The sequence below is a fragment of the Myotis lucifugus genome, unplaced genomic scaffold (assembly GCF_000147115.1).
Source record: "Myotis lucifugus unplaced genomic scaffold, Myoluc2.0 scaffold_298, whole genome shotgun sequence".
In the NCBI taxonomy this organism is placed as follows: Eukaryota; Metazoa; Chordata; class Mammalia; order Chiroptera; family Vespertilionidae; genus Myotis; species Myotis lucifugus.
In genome coordinates, this window is record NW_005871346.1 from 1028235 (window position 1) to 1041374 (window position 13140).

Sequence of the window (13140 nt, forward strand, 5' to 3'; positions counted from 1 at the left end):
CCGGGGAAATGAAATTTACAAATCTTTTTATGAGAGCTCCAGGCCTGGTCACGGATACTTCGGAAGAGGAGCTTTTCAGGGCGAAGGCCCTTGTCCTGGGAGGGGCGCGCCGTGCCTCTGGGGGGCGCTGAGAGGCCGGTCTCGGGACTGCAGGCGGTGCGGTTGGCGGCAGGCCGCGGTGAGTCACGGTGTCCCTCTTTCCGCCCTGGGCCCGGCGGCCGCCGGGTCACCCCGGGGCCTGCCCTGGGCGGTCCTGCGGCGGACGGAGCAGCGGCGGTTGGAGGCCGGGGAAGGGCTTGGCTGTTTGCACGGGACGGCGAAGAGCTTGGTGTCAGCCGGAGCTGCATTTTTGAGGTGGCTTGCAGAAACGAAAGGAGAAAGCCTGGCCTCTGGGGAATCCCTTACCGACGGGCTTTTACCACTTTTCAATTTTGTCCCTTTTAACCACTCATCCGACGAAGTTGAGATAAAACAGTTACGTAAATCGCTGCTGTAGCTTTCTAACATTCACTGACGGCGCTTCCCCTTTCCGGTGTGGAGGAACAAGGGTGCAGCAATGAAGCACAATTTCCTATCTGGGCAGATCGGGGTGGTAGCCACGCCCCAGGCACACATCTTCTGTAAAAGGTGTATCTTTGCCTAAAGCAAGCCCTGTGCTTTGTTCTGCGCATCTGGGTTGGCGCCTTTGAAATGGCCCCTTTCAGACCCCTCCCTTAGAGGGCGACCACCACCAAGAGCACATCATCTCTCCAGTTTCTGCAGGTCCCCTCGGACAGGCGGCTCTCCTCCCCGGCCCCGCCTTGCTTTCCCCACTTTTAGGTGATCTTCCTGTGGTCCCTCTTTAGTTCCAGATGCATAAAAGAAACGGCAAAATGGTTATTCTCATGAGCGTTTGAGAGCTTCCTGGCAATATCCTCAGTTTTGGCTCAAATAAACTCTTAAAAATTCTCTGCAGGTTTCCACATTCCTTATGTTGACAGAAATATGTTTTTGAAATAGTCTAGAAACAAAAGCACTCCAGGGAATTCTCAGTAATGTATATATTAAATGGACCAGAATAGGCTTTGTAAACTTTAAGCTACACGAAGGTTTAATTATGTGCTTACGCATACTTGACTAGAAATGCTGATGTTAGCCGCACTTGTGGGTAAGTTTGATGCTTGTGACAGTAGTCTGCGTTTTTAAGACAGCTGCTAAAGGCCACCTTACCAGCTTCAGCGACCCCAGTGTGCTTTGGAGGTTTTAAAAGCCACCGTTGTGACTTGCAAAACTACTTTGCTTTCTGGCTTTCACTTTCTTCATCTATTAGAATGTGGAAAAGAATGTCCTTAATTCTCACAATACCATGCAAAGTATAAGATGTCAACCTAGATCAATTAAATTGCATTAACCTCTCAGTGTACTTTCAAAGCAAGAAAGATGGTGCTGATATTTTGCAGTATTTGCTAGATTAAAATAGTCACAATTTATATTTGTATTGTGTTTCTTAGTGTAAAATATTCTCTGAACGGAATCCTGAATTTGTCTTGTAGGTCAAAAGATTAATTAGGTACCAAATTTGCTTTACATTTGATAGTGTTATCATTAACATTGTATCCCCCCCCCCCCAAACCTTAATGTTCCAGAATAAAGTGATTAGAATCAGTAAACATGTGGACTTCCTTTTTTTTCTCTTCAGATGAAATTCTTTGGTATGTTTTGAGGAAAGTGGTAAAGGTTTGGGTTTTATTCCTCTTGTTTATCTCTTTCTTGATAACCATTGCCTTCAGAAAAATAAATGTTTAGCTTTGCTTCCTCCAAGTCTTAGTCACCTGAATTCAGATGGTGGAAGTGAGGCAGGATAGTAGAAGCTACGATAATTCCTTGGCAAGTAGGATAGAAAAACTGAGATAGTTAAATAGCAGTTTGCGGCCCTCTGATAAATTCTATCTTCCCTAAACCGAGGACACGTAAGAGTAAATGGTTTGTACTTATCCCCAACCAGAGGGTACATCATGGAGATAGATAGCAGAGATGCAATTAGTGCCATTTGTGCCAACTACACCCAAGGACAGATGAAGTTAAGAGAATAAATCTCATTTTGGCATTGCAGCATAAAACTGATGAATATTCTATTGAAATCCTCCCTTAAGACCTCCCCCAAATGCCCAGCTTTTTAAAACCCCTCAAAAAGAAGGTCACAGAGCCTGCTCTCCCTGGAATATGCCTGCACCCTCCTCCCCACTTGTCTTCCCCCACAGGCCTGCATCTCCTACTCGAAGGAAACCCATGAGGCTGGCAGCCAGGAGCAATGGGCAGCAGCAGCTCCTCCCAGGCAAACTCCCTGACCCGGTCCCCAAGGCCCCCCTTTCTCTGACTTCTTAGCCAAAGCAGCCCAGCCTGCATTTCCCTAGCCCTTCTTTGTTTTACTGTCCCCAGCTTTATTTGTTTGTTTATTTTTTAATATACATGTTTTTATTGATTTTAGAGAGAGGAAGGGAGAGGGATAGAGAGATAGAAATGGATGAGAGAGAAACATCATTGATTGGCTGCCTTCTTCATGCCTCCTGCTGGGGATCGAGCCAGCCACCTGGGCGTGTGCCCTGACCGGGAATCAAATCCCCAGCTTTAATAAATGTCCTCTAAAATCACCTGGACTCGTGTTGTGAATTCTTTCTTACACGAAGTCAAGAACCCACACACTACCAGCCAGCCCTAGGCAGACCTGCGAAGGGCCAGGTCCCCTTTCCAGTAACAAGGGCTATGGAAGGAGTGAGGAAATTATTCATAATTGGGAGTTTGCTATGTGTAGATATCTTACAAAATGGCTCCACAAGAACCCTACAAAGTTTTATTTTTAAAATCTGCATTATGTTTTTAAATTATATACATGTTGTAAAAAATTTCAAGCAGTACAGATAGGTTTTTTTTTTTTTAAAAAAAAGAGTGAAATAATCTCCTGTCCCCATTTTGTAATTGGAGTGTCTCTTCACCCTCAAGTAGGTAGTCTAATTCCTGGTTAACAGAAAGGGGCGGAAACTCAGAGACCAAGTAAATTGATGATCACCTAGCTGATAAATAGCAGGCTATGATTCAAGCCCGTCTCTGACGCCAGAGTTATGCTGTTTTTACTATTCCAAGAAATGTTTTAAGTGGTTGTTGCATTTAGTTTAAAATTGTTTACTATGATGTAAAGTCCAGTGAGTTTCAGCTTTACGTTGGTGATTGCCTTTATAAAATATACAAATATTTTGCAAATTAAGGATTAATTATTGGTAGTAATATCTAATTCAAAAGGAGGCCAGAATTGAAGGGAATTTTGGTCATTTGTTAGTATCCAACAGACAAATAAATTTTCTGCCTTTGTGGTTTATGAGTTTTCCTTAGCTATGTTAAAATTCTGGGTCTTTTCTTCTCAGCACGCTTTTGTGCTTCCAAGTGCTTTTTAAAACATTTTAGAAAAAGAGTTTTAGTATGAAGAAAGACATAACATAAATACATGAACAATGTAGTTGTTTTTAAAGTGATTTAATTCGAAAAGGTATTACATATTTTCTACTTTCTCTTGAGGTTTGTCTATGGTGGACATTTCATTTAAATGGAATCATACAATATGTGGTCCTTTGTGACTGGCTTCTTCCACTCAGCAGCATGTTGTTTTAAAAAATATGTTTTTGTTGATTTTTTTTTTTTTTTAGAGAGAGAGAGAGAAACATCGGTAGGCTGCTTCCTGCATACCCCTACTGGGAATCTAGGTCCCAACCAGGAATCAAACTGGGACGACGTCCAACCACCTGAGCCACATTGGCCAGGGTGGCATAATATTTTAAAAATTCATCCACCTTATAGCATGTGTCAGTATTTCATTTCTTTTTATGGCTGAGGAGTATTCATTGTATGGCTGTATCACATACTTTAATCCATCACTGATGGATATTTGGGTTATTTTCACTTTTTTGCTATTGTGAATAATGCTATTATGAACATGCTTGTACAAGTTTTTGTTTAGACATATGTTGTAAATTCTCTTGGGTATATACCTTGGAGTGGAATTGCTGGATTATATGCTAGCCTGTTTTTAACCTTTTGAGGTACTGCCAAACTGTTTTCCACAGCACCATTTTTATTCTTACCAGCATTGTATGAGGCTTCCAATTTCACCACAGCCTCAAACCGTTATTATCTGATATGAAATTGTAGCTCATTTTGGTTTTGATGTGCATTTCCTGAATGATTTTTAAAAATATATATTTTTATTGATTTCAGAGAAGCAGAGAGAGGGAGAGGGAGAGAAAGAGAGAGAAACATCAACGATGAGAGAGAATCATTGATTGGCTGCCTCCTGCACGCCCCCTACTGGGGATCGAACCTGCAACCGGGGCATGTGCCCTTGACTGGAATCGAACCTGGGACCCTTCAGTCCATAGGCTGACACTCTATCCACTGAGCCAAACCAGCTAGGGCATGTATGTCTTTTTTGAGAATGTCTATTCACATCCCGCCCCCCCATTTTAAAATTAGATTATTTTATTGTTGAGTTGTAAGAGTTCTATCTATATTCTAGATGTAAATGCCATATGAGATATATGATTTGCAGGTGTTTTCTTTTAACTTTTCTGATGGTGTCCTTTGCAACAGAAGTGTTAACTTTCAATGAAGTCCAGTTTATAAATATTTTCTTTTGTTGCTTGTGCTTTTGGAGTCATGTCTAAGAAATCATTGTCTAATTGCAGGCATGAAAATTTACACCTATTTTTTTTGTAAGAGCTTTATAGTTTTAGCTTTTACATGTAGGTCTTTGATTCATTTTGAGTTTATTTTTATATGTTGAGTAAAGGGTTCCATTTCATTCTTTCACATGTGGATATTCATTTGTTCCAGTGCCATTTGTTGGGAAGACTATTTCTTCCCCACTGAATTGCTTTTGTACTATCAAAAATCAATTGATCTAAATGTGAGGGTTTCTGGACTCTTCATTTCTTTTCCACTTGTGCATATATCTATCCTTATGCTAGTACCACATTGTCTTGATTACTGTAACTTTACAGTAAGTTTTGAAATCGGGAAGTAGGAGTCCTCCAACTTTGTTATTTTTCAAGATTGTTTGGTTTTTCTGAGTCCCTTGAGTTTTAATAGAAATTTTAGGATTAGGTGGTGAATTTCTGCAAAAAGTCTGGCTGGAATTTTTATTGGAATTATGTTAAATCTATAGATTAACTTGGAAAGTAGTGCAATTTTAACAATATTACATCTTCTGATTCATGAACATGAGATGTCTTTTTACTTATTTAATTCTTTTAAATTTTCAGCAATATTTTGTTTTTTCAGACTATAATAGAGATAGCTTTACTTCTCCCTTTCCAATCTGGATGTGTTTTATTTTATTGCCTAACTGCTCCTCATTATATTTTACTGTTGCATAGTATTTCATTATGTGGATATGCCAAAATTATTTTTGCCAATGAATACGTATGTTGGTTCCAGTATCTTGAAGTTATAGAGGTATTACAGTGAATAACCTATTACTACATAGAACATCTCTATTATCTCAGGAATATTTTTTAAAATAGAATAATCATCAGCTTTATTTAAAAATATATATACATATTATTGATTTCAGAGAGGAAGGGAGAGGGATCGAACCTGCCACCCGGGCATGTGTCCTTGACCCGAATCGAACCCGGGACCCCTCAGTCCACAGGCCGACGCTCTATCCACTGAGCCAAACCAGTTAGGGCCATTTCAGGACTACTTTACCTTCTTAAGTATGAGTAGTGAATTTGAACATAGAATTTAATAGTCGTCAGCATTTTGTTTTCTTATAAAGTGGCAAAAATATTTGGCAAAAATGGTTACCCTATTTACATATTAAAAATGATAGAATGAAACTAAATGATACCACAGATAAAATATTTAACTTTTTAAATAGAGCTTTTAAAACAAGAAACTAAAATCAGGTCCCTACGTTACTAAGTTTAATAGGTTTTAGTTCACAAATGCTTGTCAGTACTTCATAAACCAGCCAGATGAGTATGGGGAGGAGTACCCTGTCCTACCGAATACCACATGCAAATGCCTGAAGATAAACGAGACCAGGGTTTGAAAATATAGAGTAGCATATACTGTACTTAAAAGCAGTTTGATCATCACAATAGTTTGGCTTAAACAGCAATTTGGTTGAAAATGAGTATCACTTCTGTTTTTTTCAAGTATTGGTAATTTTGGTGCATTGTGGATTTTTTTTTTGTCTTTGTGTCATATTTTTCAGGAAAAGTTTTTCTAATATTTGCTTTTGTGTTTCTAATTGGTTTTAGAAAAATTTATAATTTTTATTTTTTTCCCTTTTAGTGAGCATATTTTTATAATAAGCAAGAAAAGTATATCATCCTTGCCAGTGTGGCTCAGTTGGTTGGAGAGTAGTCCCATGCACTGGAGGGTAATGGGTTCAATTCTGGGTCAGGGCACATGCATAGGCTGCAGGTTTCATTCCTGGTCACATTTCATCCCTGGTCAGGGCGTGTGCATAGGGAAGGCAACTGATAGATGTTTCTCTTACATTGATGTTTCTCTCTCTGTCTCGCTTTGTCTCTCTGTTTCTCTCCCTTCCTCTCTCTCTAAAATCAAGTTTTTAAAAAGTTAGAAAAAGAGAAATATATCAAAGAAAAGGATCTGAAAATTTCAGGGTTTGTAGTCTTTTTTTTTCTTAACTTTTCCCCTAATAAATCAAATGTCAACTATATGTGCTTGTCTAGTTTGGTTAAGTTTTCATTTTGCTGCACTGCTGAATAATATTCAATGAAGGTTTGATCAACTTGCTAAGGGTTCTTTCCATGTTGTGAGTAAATATGAAAAATAGTAGGACATTTATCCCTTGAAGCATATCATGCAAGAAACAAGTGAGGTCTCTTAAAAATTAATTATACTCAGGTAGGATTCTGAAATCACCTGTATGCAACTCATAACTCTGTCTTTTTCTTTTTCTTTTTTTTTTTTTAGTTGAGGTTAAGTTTTTTGTTTTCCTTCTGTGTAAAAAGAATATCATATTCACTTATTCATCGTTCAGATTGCCTTACTGTTCAGCTCCATTTATTGGTCAATGTGAATGACCCTCTATAAAAGCAACTCTTAGATATCATTAGCACTTTCTCTTTGGAAGTTTTCTATCAGTTGTGATTTCAATATGGGATTGGAGTTTGTATAGTAAGAAAGTTTAGCTAAAAATTGGGACACTTCTCTGATGCTGGAAAATATACTGGAGAAGCGAAAAGTCCCTTCCCATTGACCATTGTGGAAGAGTTCTGGAAGAAACAGATTTTATTGTGAAGCATAGATATGAACATAATTACGTTGGGTTCGCTTCTCAGTGAAAGGAAAAGAAAAACATGAATGAAGCAGTAATGGCTGCTAAACTAACAGTGGTTTAACTTCCTGATCTAGGATGCAATGAACAGATATTTGCTAGCTATATTACTTAGGATACTTTGGCCATCAGGTAATAATATGCAAACAAAAAGGCTTAAACTAAAGCCATAAACTAACCAAGATAGCTATTATCTTACAAGAATTCCGGAGGCAAGGCTATTTATTCCGTTGTTCGTACAGGACTCAGTGATACCGTCAGGGACCCAAGTGCTTTTCTCTGTGTTAAATTCAGCAAGAGGTAATTATCTGTCCTCGTGTTGTAAAATTGCTGCACCAGTTCCATGTGGTTATGCAGACACAACTAAGTACTATGTAGAAGAACAGCAATTTCCTCTCAGATCTCTTTGTTGGTGAAGAAAACATTTCCAAAGGCCTGCCTGTCAGCTTCAGCTCTCTTAGGCCCCGTAGCTAGGAATGGGTCAGTGCCCATGCCCTTGCTCTAAGAGAGGCTAGCAGGAGGACTTCCTGGCACTTTTAGCTTCTAAAGTACAGGCAGGTTCTGCCAGCAAAGAAAAAGGAGTGGAGGAAACAATTGCTAAGTTGACAATCAACAGTGTTTGCCCTACTTGCCACAGAAAATTACTCACCTGCTCTGTGTTATCTTATTGTGATAATATAGTTCCTTAGGATGCAAAGTTTAATAGGGATGAGATATTGTTAAATATGACACTGGAAATTATGATGCTTGGGGTTTCATGTTCAGCCCCTTGAGAAATCTGCAGATTCTAATTCCCTTTGAAAACGATCATGTTCTCTACATTGAGAAATTTGCAGTCTAGTTCCCTGTGAAGTCTTGTGTAGTGTGATAGTTAATATTATGCTTATTTTTTTAACAGTTTTTTACCATTGACAGTTTGTAAGATAGTAACTCCAGTCTGTGATATTTACTCTGTTGCCAGACAAGTCAACAGAATAGAAACCTGTTCTCAACCTGCTGTGGAAAATCCGGGAGTTATAATGAAATGTCAGATGTTCAAATGATTTCAGCAGATTTTCAGGTGAAGCTGCCATCAGGAACGTATTCTCATTGTGCAAGTGGGTTAAATTAACAAGAGGACGGACTAATCTGGTCTTTATACTGAAATTAGGAGTTCTTGTCTGTGTGCTAAGGGCAAAAATGACAGTCTCATTGGACTCTGGTATAGCAACACACTATGAGAGTACAGCTTGGGATACGTCTATTTTGAAGGTACATGGAATGGGTATTCAAGGCACCCTGTACCTAGTTATTGTCCCCACAGTTTCCTCATCCAATGTGAAATCATTATGATTGCTTTCTTGGAGGGACATCTACAAACAATGAAACACAAAGGGATTCCATCTTAGATTCAGAATTTGATACCTGCCAGCATCAAGAGTGAAAATTCTGGTTAGATATTTTTAAAAGAATGGATGAAGTGTCTGAACAGCAATATGTCAGTGGGAAAGTGCTAATACAGAGATAGAATAAGTATCAGGAACTCAGAAATAAAGAAGTTTGTGATGAAAGGCTCAAATTAAAGCAAGCACTATTTATTCCTCCATTATCTGGTATATTTTTGTCTATTTTAATGAATTATAGACTTTCACTATCTTCTGTAATTTCATATTCTTTCTTGCCTCTTTTAAAATATAAATACTAAAAAGTGAGCCAAACTACATTAGAGAAGCAATCACAAATAGTTTTAAATTAATTAGAAAAAGTTTAAGTGGAAAAAACAAATATCCAAGCCCTGGGAAATTCCAGGTCCTTGCCTCTTATGGTTTTCATTTATTTTAACATTTTTGCAAGAGAAAATTAAGTGTATAAATAAGACTAACAGAAAGAGTACCCTATAAGTCCGCAATAACTGCATTTTTCAGCTATAGGCATTCCTCACTCACTCACTCTTGCTGTCTGTCTGAACTCAAATATGGTATTGATGGGATACTTAGATTTTATTCCTAGCCTATTCCTATAGATTCATTTTATTTCTATTCTATTTTTTTTATCACTATCCTTTCATATTGGTTTTCATTATAGAACATTTAAGTTAAATTTTTTTTTCTCTACAGTAATCAGTTAAATCAGTAATAACTGGCAAAAAATGTATTAGAATTTAAAAAAGGATAAAACCTGAAAATTCTGAAAAATAAAAAAAAATGCTTTAAAATGTGTATCTAGGATCATAAAAGCACTCCATTATATAATTAAGGTACCAATAATTGAGAAAAAATGAATAAGTATATTCAATTTTTCCTCTTTCTAAAATTGATTTTTTTATTTTGAAATAGTTTTATTTATAATAATTTGCTTTGAAATAATTTTTCTCTAGAGATAATTTAGATTTACTCAAGAGTTGCAAAGATACTGCAAAAAGTTAGCTTACCCATCTTTCTCTGATGTTAACCTTTTACATAGCCATGACACGCTTATCAACACTAAGACATTAACTTGGATGCTTGGTGCCAGGTGGGCATGGGAAATATAAGGGGAACACTTTGTAAAGTATATGATTGTCTAACTACTACACTGTATATCTAAAACTAATACAAAATAATGTTGAATGTAAGTTGTTGTTGGGGTATTGGCCAGCGCACCAGAAGGCTTGAAGGTTCAATTCTTGGTCAAGGGCAGGTTCTGGGTTGCAATTTTAGGTAGGGTGTATGGGGGAGGCAGCTGCTTGATGTGCCTCTCTCACATCGATGTTTCTCTCTCTCTCCCCTATCCCTCCCTTCCACTCTATCTAAAAGCAATGGAAGAATATCCCCAGGTGAGGATTAACAACAACAAGAAGAGATTCCAGCAGTGGGAGTGTTTGAGGTGTTGGGCCTTTGAGTCTAGGCCGAATAGGGAACGAATGAAACCAGAAAGTAACTACTGGAATGTGAAGTGGTCAAGATGGATATTGAAATTTAAGATTAAATGGGAGAATGGTTGCTGGTTAAGACTGAATGCAAGATCTGGCTGTCAGATGGGTTTCTGAAGTGGAGAGAAAGTGAAGGTTATTGGAGTTGAGATAAGGGAACTGTAAAGCTAGGGTGTTACAAGAGTCAGCTACATAGGAAGTGAATTGCTCAGAATGGAACCAGGTTCTAAGGTCTTCAGTGAATGAGGGAGAGTGACCAAGAGGTCAGTAGGTGACAATAACAAGGAGAGAGAGGTAGCAAAAGATGACATAAATCTCAAAAGAGATACTTTTATTTGAGGATAAAGAACTGTGATTGTGCCCTAGCCAATTTGGCTCAGTGGGTAGAGTGTTGGCCTGCAGACTGAAGAGTCACGGATTCGATTCCGGTCAAGGGCACATGCCTGGGTTGCAGGCTTGAACCCCAGTAGGGGGCGTGCAGGAGGCAGTCAGTCAATGGTTCTCTCTCATCATTGATGTTTCTATCTCGCTCTCCCTCTCCCTTCCTCTTTGAAATCAATAAAAATATATTTTAAAAAATGCCTCCAGTCAATGGCACACACATCCTATATAATCCTATATAATAAAAGGCTAATATGCAAATAGACTGAACGGCAAAACAACCAAACCACCGAACAACCGGTTGCTATGACATGCGCTGACCAACAAGGGGTGCATGCAAAACATGGTGGGCATTGGCAGCAGGCAGCAGAGTGCGGAACATGGCAGGCGTTGGCTGCGGCGGGATGGTGGAGCAGGTGAGCAGGGGTGCCAGACCAAGGCGGGGTCGCTGTCATAGGGGCAAGCCTCTGGTGGTTACTGAAAATTCTTTGCTCCCGAGTGCTGTGGTCCCACCCGGCGCTCGCACCTGCTGCTGATGCTGGTCCCGCTCGCATCCGCTGCCTGTGCTGGAGCCACCATTCCCACCCGCTGCCAACACCCGGTGCCACCCCGATAGCTCAGTGCCATCAGTGGGTGCAAGTAGCGGCTGCCGGCCCCGATCACCCCTGAAGGCTTCTCCACCTCCCCCTGCTCCTCAGGGGCGATGTGGGCAGCAGCCACCGCTCACACCTGCTGATGGTACCGGCCCCAATTGCTCCACACCGTCAGTGGGTGCCAGTGGGGCCGGTGCTGTCAGCTTGTGGGAGCAGCGGCAGCAGGAGCAGGGCTGCCGGCAGACAGAGGACTGGGGGCCATGGCAGGAGGGGCCAGGCGAAGGTGCGGAGGATGGGCCAAGACCCACCCCTGTGCCCACCGCAGCCTCATGGCCCACAGTTCCTTTCAAGGTGCATGAATTCTTTGCACTGGGCCCCTAGTTTGTTTAATAAAATGAGCACCATCATACTTGGACATTGCTGAGCACATTGGAGGTTAAAAAACAAAACAAAACTGTGATTTTGAACATGGAATGACTTCCATGTTTTGCATTTGCTCAGTGCCAATAGCTTGCACTCATGTTTTAGTTTAGGCAAGACTGCTGGAGTGTTATTTAAATTGGCTCAGATTTTAGGGTATTTTTTACAGTGGAACAATGTAAAGGGTTATCAGGAAGTATGGCTATTGGAGGATGTGTGATTTTCGAGGTGAAATGATCTGAGTGAAGCAGGAAAAAGGGACTAATTGGAGAGGCTTAATTAATTATTGGAGGGGCTTACATTTTGGATGGTTGCAGTGATGGTGAAGAACATGGTGGTTCTGGCTGATTTCAAAATTTTTGTTAATTTGTGGACGAAAGGGGCCACATGCTAACCTGACAAGCTCAGGGAAGGCCTGCATGGCGGTCTTGCAAACTCAGAGACCTAAAGTAACCACAAAGGATGGTCTGAAATTAAACTTTAACTAAAAGAAGTTATGGTGGGTAGTTACATCATAGGCCGGTAACTTCACTGACAAGGTCAACCTTTACCTTAACTGAGCCTATTGTCTTTTTGCATCTGTAATATATCCTTGAAATGTCTGGGTAACTTGTAACTTCCCTTTTTTTTCCAGACCCCTCAGGTCACAACCAAATGCTCTGGGCTCCAGGAGACCTTAAATCCCTTCATTGTTATTGTTATGATGTTAATTGTTGACTGTTAACTATCCTGCACCCACCCAAGTATGTGTCTATCATTTTACTTTTTATCCAATCCCAGAGGTTTCCCCTTTTGCTTTCTCCCGCCTTTCTAATCTATCACCAGTAGATTTCATGTAACCTACCTGTGTCCCATCCTTTGATTGCAATGTATAAAAATAGATGAAAAACCACCATTCTCCGGAGTGTTATCCCAATACGTTGAGATTTTGCTTCCCTGCAATTGTCGGCAGTTTGGCTCAAATAAACTCACAAAAATTCTTTACAGGTTTTAATGTTTTTATGTTAACAAATTTTTATTAATTTGTGGGAAAATGTATTTGTGCTGACAGACTGAGATTCTGGCTTGAGCACCAAGCTAGATGACTTCATTGTGTACAGGTTTACTTAGCAATGCTTAGCAGCCTGTGGCCTTTGCTCAGCATGCCGTGAAGAACCCTGTTTTGTCCTTGAGCAAGCCTTAGCCCTGGGTGAGGAGGAAGGCAAGAGGTGGGGTGGAAGTGATCGGTGAAAGGGTATAAGCACTTCTGAAAATCCTGACGTGTATTGCTTAGAAAAAATTCTAAATGGGAGGGTAGCATAACTGGCACTTTCAGTAATGACTATGAATATCACAATGGGCACAATAAAACACCATCATTTGAATATTGATTTCAAGTCTGTACAGTGGATGTGAGTGAGTTGTAGAGGGATGGCCATATCTTGATCATGGAAAACGTTCTTGTCCTTGTTCAGTTGATTCCGAGCTGGACTAGGTTCCACACAGTATCTTGGATAATGGAATAACTGCTCTGATTA

The 13140-nt window shown here is 39.9% G+C and overlaps 1 protein-coding gene across 1 annotated transcript in view; it reads left to right on the plus strand.

Moving 5' to 3' along the window:
* The first annotated feature begins 162 nt into the window (after positions 1-162).
* FAM35A (family with sequence similarity 35 member A) overlaps positions 163-13140 on the plus strand; it is a 124516-nt gene continuing 111538 nt past the window's right edge. Inside the window, exon 1 of the mRNA XM_023763725.1 lies at positions 163-178. The gene's annotated coding sequence lies outside the window, so the exon portion shown is untranslated. The remainder of the gene's footprint in view (positions 179-13140) is intronic.